We start from the raw sequence: 8,386 nt of genomic DNA on the forward strand, positions 1-8,386 counted from the left end.
ATTTTCTGGATTTTTGAAAATTTCACTTTTCTGTGAAAATATCCACTAAATGAGAGAATAATATGTGTGAGGGTACCCCAGGAGCGTTCCAAACATGTGTGAGTAGAATATATATCCCACGGGGGTAAAATTGAAAAAAGTTGAAAAAAAAATTTTTTTGAACTTAGTCATTTTTCCGGCGTTTATCAGACTTTCACATAGGGGAAATGTCAGTGAGCGTTCCGATTTCAGTTCCAGAGCAATTCGCCCAATGAGTCCTTGATAATTAGTCGTTTTCAGCCAATTTTCTGGATTTTTGAAAATTTCACTTTTTTGTGAAAATATCCACTAAATGAGGGAATAATTTGTGTGAGGGTACCCCAGGAGAGTTCCAAATGTGTGTGGGTAGAATATATATCCCACGGGGGTAAAATTGAAAAAAGTTGAAAAATTTTTTTGGGGACTTAGTCATTTTTCCGGCGTTTATCAGACTTTCAGATAGGGGAAATGTCAGTGAGCGTTCAGATTTAAGTTCCAGAGCGATTCGCCCAATGAGTCCTTGATATTTAGTCGTTTTCAGCCAATTTTCTGGATTTTTAAAAATTTCACTTTTTTGTGAAAATATCCACTAAATGAGGGAATAATATGTGTGAGGGTACCCCAGGAGAGTTCCAAATGTGTGTGGGTAGAATATATATCCCTCGGGGGTAAAATTGAAAAAAGTTGAAAAATTTTTTTTTTTGGACTTAGTCATTTTTCCATTGTTTATCAGACGTTCAGATAGGGGAATTGTCAGTGAGCGTTCCGATTTCAGTTCCAGAGCGATTCGCCCAATGAGTCCTTGATATTTAGTCGTTTTCAGCCAATTTTCTGGATTTTTGAAAATTTCACTTTTTTGTGAAAATATCCACTAAATGAGGGAATAATTTGTGTGAGGGTACCACAGGAGAGTTCCAAATGTGTGTGGGTAGAATATATATCCCTCGGGGGTAAAATTGAAAAAAGTTGAAAAAATTTTTTTTTTGGACTTAGTCATTTTTCCATTGTTTATCAGACTTTCAGATAGGGGAATTGTCAGTGAGCATTCCGATTTCAGTTCCAGAGCGATTCGCCCAATGAGTCCTTGATATTTAGTCGTTTTCAGCCAATTTTCTGGATTTTTGAAAATTTCACTTTTCTGTGAAAATATCCACTAAATGAGAGAATAATATGTGTGAGGGTACCCCAGGAGCGTTCCAAACATGTGTGAGTAGAATATATATCCCACGGGGGTAAAATTGAAAAAAGTTGAAAAAAAAATTTTTTTGAACTTAGTCATTTTTCCGGCGTTTATCAGACTTTCACATAGGGGAAATGTCAGTGAGCGTTCCGATTTCAGTTCCAGAGCAATTCGCCCAATGAGTCCTTGATAATTAGTCGTTTTCAGCCAATTTTCTGGATTTTTGAAAATTTCACTTTTTTGTGAAAATATCCACTAAATGAGGGAATAATTTGTGTGAGGGTACCCCAGGAGAGTTCCAAATGTGTGTGGGTAGAATATATATCCCACGGGGGTAAAATTGAAAAAAGTTGAAAAATTTTTTTGGGGACTTAGTCATTTTTCCGGCGTTTATCAGACTTTCAGATAGGGGAAATGTCAGTGAGCGTTCAGATTTAAGTTCCAGAGCGATTCGCCCAATGAGTCCTTGATATTTAGTCGTTTTCAGCCAATTTTCTGGATTTTTAAAAATTTCACTTTTTTGTGAAAATATCCACTAAATGAGGGAATAATATGTGTGAGGGTACCCCAGGAGAGTTCCAAATGTGTGTGGGTAGAATATATATCCCTCGGGGGTAAAATTGAAAAAAGTTGAAAAATTTTTTTTTTTGGACTTAGTCATTTTTCCATTGTTTATCAGACGTTCAGATAGGGGAATTGTCAGTGAGCGTTCCGATTTCAGTTCCAGAGCGATTCGCCCAATGAGTCCTTGATATTTAGTCGTTTTCAGCCAATTTTCTGGATTTTTGAAAATTTCACTTTTTTGTGAAAATATCCACTAAATGAGGGAATAATTTGTGTGAGGGTACCACAGGAGAGTTCCAAATGTGTGTGGGTAGAATATATATCCCTCGGGGGTAAAATTGAAAAAAGTTGAAAAAATTTTTTTTTTGGACTTAGTCATTTTTCCATTGTTTATCAGACTTTCAGATAGGGGAATTGTCAGTGAGCATTCCGATTTCAGTTCCAGAGCGATTCGCCCAATGAGTCCTTGATATTTAGTCGTTTTCAGCCAATTTTCTGGATTTTTGAAAATTTCACTTTTTTGTGAAAATATCCACTAAATGAGGGAATAATATGTGTGAGGGTACCCCAGGAGAGTTCCAAATGTGTGTGGGTAGAATATATATCCCACGGCGATAAAATTGAAAAAAGTTGAAAAAAAAATTTTTTTTGGACTTAGTAATTTTTCCGGCGTTTATCAGACTTTCAGATAGGGGAAATGTCAGTGAGCGTTCCGATTTCAGTTCCAGAGCGATTCGCCCAATGAGTCCTTGATATTTAGTCGTTTTCAGCCAATTTTCTGGATTTTTGAAAATTTCACTTTTTTGTGAAAATATCCACTAAATGAGGGAATAATTTGTGTGAGGGTACCCCAGGAGAGTTCCAAATGTGTGTGGGTAGAATATATATCCCACGGGGGTAAAATTGAAAAAAGTTGAAAATTTTTTTTTTTTGGACTTAGTCATTTTTCCGGCGTTTATCAGACTTTCAGATAGCGGATATGTCAGTGAGTGTTCCGATTTCAGTTCCAGAGCGATTCACCCAATGAGTCCTTGATATTTTGTCGTTTTCAGCCAATTTTCTGGATTTTTGAAAATTTCACTTTTTTGTGAAAATATCCACTAAATGAGGGAATAATATGTATGAGGGTACCCCAGGAGAGTTCCAAATGTGTGTGCGTAGAATATATATCCCACGGGCGTAAAATTGAAAAAAGTTGAAAAAAATTTTTTTGGGGACTTAGTCATTTTTCCGGCGTTTATCAGACTTTCAGATAGGGGAAATGTCAGTGAGCGTTCCGATTTCAGTTCCAGAGCGATTCGCCCAATGAGTCCTTGATATTTAGTCGTTTTCAGCCAATTTTCTGGATTTTTGAAAATTTCACTTTTTTGTGAAAATATCCACTAAATGAGAGAATAATATGTGTGAGGGTACCCAAGGAGAGGTCCAAATGTGTGTGGGTAGAATATATATCCCTCGGGGGTAAAATTGAAAAAAGTTGAAAAATTTTTTTGGGACTTAGTCATTTTTCCGGCGTTTATCAGACTTTCAGATAGGGGAAATATCAGTGAGCGTTCAGATTTAAGTTCCAGAGCGATTCGCCCAATGAGTCTTTGATATTTAGTCGTTTTCAGCCAATTTTCTGGATTTTTGAAAATTTCACTTTTTTGTGAAAATATCCACTAAATGAGGGAATAATTTGTGTGAGGGTACCACAGGAGAGTTCCAAATGTGTGTGGGTAGAATATATATCCCTCGGGGGTAAAATTGAAAAAAGTTGAAAAAATTTTTTTTTTGGACTTAGTCATTTTTCCATTGTTTATCAGACTTTCAGATAGGGGAATTGTCAGTGAGCATTCCGATTTCAGTTCCAGAGCGATTCGCCCAATGAGTCCTTGATATTTAGTCGTTTTCAGCCAATTTTCTGGATTTTTGAAAATTTCACTTTTTTGTGAAAATATCCACTAAATGAGGGAATAATATGTGTGAGGGTACCCCAGGAGAGTTCCAAATGTGTGTGGGTAGAATATATATCCCACGGGGATAAAATTGAAAAAAGTTGAAAAAAAATTTTTTTTTGGACTTAGTAATTTTTCCGGCGTTTATCAGACTTTCAGATAGGGGAAATGTCAGTGAGCGTTCCGATTTCAGTTCCAGAGCGATTCGCCCAATGATTCCTTGATATTTAGTCGTTTTCAGCCAATTTTCTGGATTTTTGAAAATTTCACTTTTTTGTGAAAATATCCACTAAATGAGGGAATAATTTGTGTGAGGGTACCCCAGGAGAGTTCCAAATGTGTGTGGGTAGAATATATATCCCACGGGGGTAAAATTGAAAAAAGTTGAAAATTTTTTTTTTTTGGACTTAGTCATTTTTCCGGCGTTTATCAGACTTTCAGATAGCGGATATGTCAGTGAGTGTTCCGATTTCAGTTCCAGAGCGATTCACCCAATGAGTCCTTGATATTTAGTCGTTTTCAGCCAATTTTCTGGATTTTTGAAAATTTCACTTTTTTGTGAAAATATCCACTAAATGAGGGAATAATATGTATGAGGGTACCCCAGGAGAGTTCCAAATGTGTGTGCGTAGAATATATATCCCACGGGCGTAAAATTGAAAAAAGTTGAAAAAAATTTTTTTGGGGACTTAGTCATTTTTCCGGCGTTTATCAGACTTTCAGATAGGGGAAATGTCAGTGAGCGTTTCGATTTCAGTTCCAGAGCGATTCGCCCAATGAGTCCTTGATATTTAGTCGTTTTCAGCCAATTTTCTGGATTTTTGAAAATTTCACTTTTTTGTGAAAATATCCACTAAATGAGAGAATAATATGTGTGAGGGTACCCAAGGAGAGTTCCAAATGTGTGTGGGTAGAATATATATCCCACGGTGGTAAAATTGAAAAATGTTGAAAAATTTTTTTGGGGACTTAGTCATTTTTCCGGCGTTTATCAGACTTTCAGATAGGGGAAATGTCAGTGAGCGTTCAGATTTAAGTTCCAGAGCGATTCGCCCAATGAGTCCTTGATATTTAGTCGTTTTCAGCCAATTTTCTGGATTTTTAAAAATTTCACTTTTTTGTGAAAATATCCACTAAATGAGGGAATAATATGTGTGAGGGTACCCCAGGAGAGTTCCAAATGTGTGTGGGTAGAATATATATCCCTCGGGGGTAAAATTGAAAAAAGTTGAAAAATTTTTTTGGGACTTAGTCATTTTTCCGGCGTTTATCAGACTTTCAGATAGGGGAAATATCAGTGAGCGTTCAGATTTAAGTTCCAGAGCGATTCGCCCAATGAGTCCTTGATATTTAGTCGTTTTCAGCCAATTTTCTGGATTTTTGAAAATTTCACTTTTTTGTGAAAATATCCACTAAATGAGGGAATAATATGTGTGAGGGTACCCCAGGAGAGTTCCAAATGTGTGTGGGTAGAATATATATCCCACGGGGATAAAATTGAAAAAAGTTGAAAAAAAAATTTTTTGGGACTTAGTAATTTTTCCGGCGTTTATCAGACTTTCAGATAGGGGAAATGTCAGTGAGCGTTCCGATTTCAGTTCCAGAGCGATTCGCCCAATGAGTCCTTGATATTTAGTCGTTTTCAGCCAATTTTCTGGATTTTTGAAAATTTCACTTTTTTGTGAAAATATCCACTAAATGAGGGAATAATATGTGTGAGGGTACCCCAGGAGAGTTCCAAATGTGTGTGGGTAGAATATATATCCCACGGGGATAAAATTGAAAAAAGTTGAAAAAAAATTTTTTTTTGGACTTAGTAATTTTTCCGGCGTTTATCAGACTTTCAGATAGGGGAAATGTCAGTGAGCGTTCCGATTTCAGTTCCAGAGCGATTCGCCCAATGAGTCCTTGATATTTAGTCGTTTTCAGCCAATTTTCTGGATTTTTGAAAATTTCACTTTTTTGTGAAAATATCCACTAAATGAGGGAATAATTTGTGTGAGGGTACCCCAGGAGAGTTCCAAATGTGTGTGGGTAGAATATATATCCCACGGGGATAAAATTGAAAAAAGTTGAAAAAAAAATTTTTTGGGACTTAGTAATTTTTCCGGCGTTTATCAGACTTTCAGATAGGGGAAATGTCAGTGAGCGTTCCGATTTCAGTTCCAGAGCGATTCGCCCAATGAGTCCTTGATATTTAGTCGTTTTCAGCCAATTTTCTGGATTTTTGAAAATTTCACTTTTTTGTGAAAATATCCACTAAATGAGGGAATAATATGTGTGAGGGTACCCCAGGAGAGTTCCAAATGTGTGTGGGTAGAATATATATCCCACGGGGATAAAATTGAAAAAAGTTGAAAAAAAAATTTTTTTTGGACTTAGTAATTTTTCCGGCGTTTATCAGACTTTCAGATAGGGGAAATGTCAGTGAGCGTTCCGATTTCAGTTCCAGAGCGATTCGCCCAATGAGTCCTTGATATTTAGTCGTTTTCAGCCAATTTTCTGGATTTTTGAAAATTTCACTTTTTTGTGAAAATATCCACTAAATGAGGGAATAATTTGTGTGAGGGTACCCCAGGAGAGTTCCAAATGTGTGTGGGTAGAATATATATCCCACGGGGGTAAAATTGAAAAAAGTTTAAAAAATTTTTTTTTTGAACTTATTCATTTTTCCGGCGTTTATCAGACTTTCACATAGGGGAAATGTCAGTGAGCGTTCCGATTTCAGTTCCAGAGCGATTTGCCCAATGAGTCCTTGATATTTAGTCATTTTCAGCCAATTTTCAGGATTTTTGAAAATTTCACTTTTTTGTGAAAATATCCACTAAATGAGGGAATAATATGTGTGAGGGTACCCCAGGAGAGTTCCAAATGTGTGTGGGTAGAATATATATCCCACAGGGATAAAATTGAAAAAAGTTGAAAATTTTTTTTTTTTGGACTTAGTCATTTATCCTGCGTTTATCAGACTTTCACATTGGGGAAATGTCAGTGAGCGTTCCGATTTCAGTTCCAGAGTGATTCGCCTAATGAGTCCTTGATATTTAGTCGTTTTCAGCCAATTTTCTGGATTTTTGAAAATTTCACTTTTTTGTGAAAATATCCACTAAATGAGAGAATAATATGTGTGAGGGTACCCCAGGAGAGTTCCAAATGTGTGTGGGTAGAATATATATCCCACGGGGGTAAAATTGAAAAAAGTTGAAAAATTTTTTTTTGGACTTAGTAATTTTTCCGGCATTTATCAGACTTTCAGAGAGGGGAAATGTCAGTGAGCGTTCAGATTTCAGTTCCAGAGCGATTTGCCCAATGAGTCCTTGATATTTAGTCGTTTTCAGCCAATTTTCTGGCTTTTTAAAAATTTCACTTTTTTTGTGAAAATATCCACTAAATGAGGGAATAATATGTGTGAGGGTACCCCAGGAGAGTTCCAAATGTGTTTGGGTAGAATATATATCCCACAGGGGTAAAATTGAAAAAAGTTGAAAAAAAATTTTTTTTGGACTTAGTCATTTTTACGGCGTTTATCAGACTTTCAGATAGGGGAAATGTCAGTGAGCATTCTGATTTCAGTTCCAGAGCGATTCGCCCAATGAGTCCTTGATATTTAGTCGTTCTCAGCCAATTTTCTGGATTTTTGAAAATTTCACTTTTTTTGTGAAAATATCCACTAAATGAGGGAATAATATGTGTGAGGGTACCCCAGGAGAGTTCCAAATGTGTGTGGGTAGAATATATATCCCACGGGGGTAAAATTGAAAAAAGTTGAAAAAAATTTTTTTTTTGACTTAGTAATTTTTCCGGCATTTATCAGACTTTCAGATAGTGGAAATGTCAGTGAGGGTTTAGATTTTAGTTCCAGAGCGATTTGCCCAATGAGTCCTTGATATTTAGTCGTTTTCAGCCAATTTTCTGGATTTTTAAAAATTTCACTTTTTTGTGAAAATATCCACTAAATGAGGGAATAATATGTGTGAGGGTACCCCAGGAGAGTTCCATATGTGTTTGGGTAGAATATATATCCCACGGGGATAAAATTGAAAAAAGTTGAAAAAAAAATTTTTTGGGACTTAGTAATTTTTCCGGCGTTTATCAGACTTTCAGATAAGGGAAATGTCAGTGAGCGTTCCGATTTCAGTTCCAGAGCGATTCGCCCAATGAGTCCTTGATATTTAGTCGTTTTCAGCCAATTTTCTGGATTTTTGAAAATTTCACTTTTTTGTGAAAATATCCACTAAATGAGGGAATAATTTGTGTGAGGGTACCCCAGGAGAGTTCCAAATGTGTGTGGGTAGAATATACATCCCACGGGGGTAAAATTGAAAAAAGTTGAAAAAAAATTTTTTGGGGACTTAGTCATTTTTCCGGCGTTTATCAGACTTTCAGATAGGGGAAAAGTCAGTGAGCGTTCTGATTTCAGTTCCAGAGCGATTCGCCCAATGAGTCCTTGATATTTAGTCGTTTTCAGCCAATTTTCTGGATTTTTGAAAATTTCACTTTTTTGTGAAAACATCCACTAAATGAGGGAATAATATGTGTGAGGGTACCCCAGGAGAGTTCCAAATGTGTGTGGTAGAATATATATCCCACGGGGGTAAAATTGAAAAAAGTTTAAAAATTTTTTTTTTTTGGACTTAGTCATTTCTCTTGCGTTTATCAGACTTTCACATAGGGGAAATGTCAGTGA

This window comes from Phyllobates terribilis, unplaced genomic scaffold (genome assembly GCF_046119375.1).
Source record: "Phyllobates terribilis strain yellow unplaced genomic scaffold, ASM4611937v1 Scaffold_31__1_contigs__length_13893835, whole genome shotgun sequence".
NCBI classification, from domain to species: domain Eukaryota; kingdom Metazoa; phylum Chordata; class Amphibia; order Anura; family Dendrobatidae; genus Phyllobates; species Phyllobates terribilis.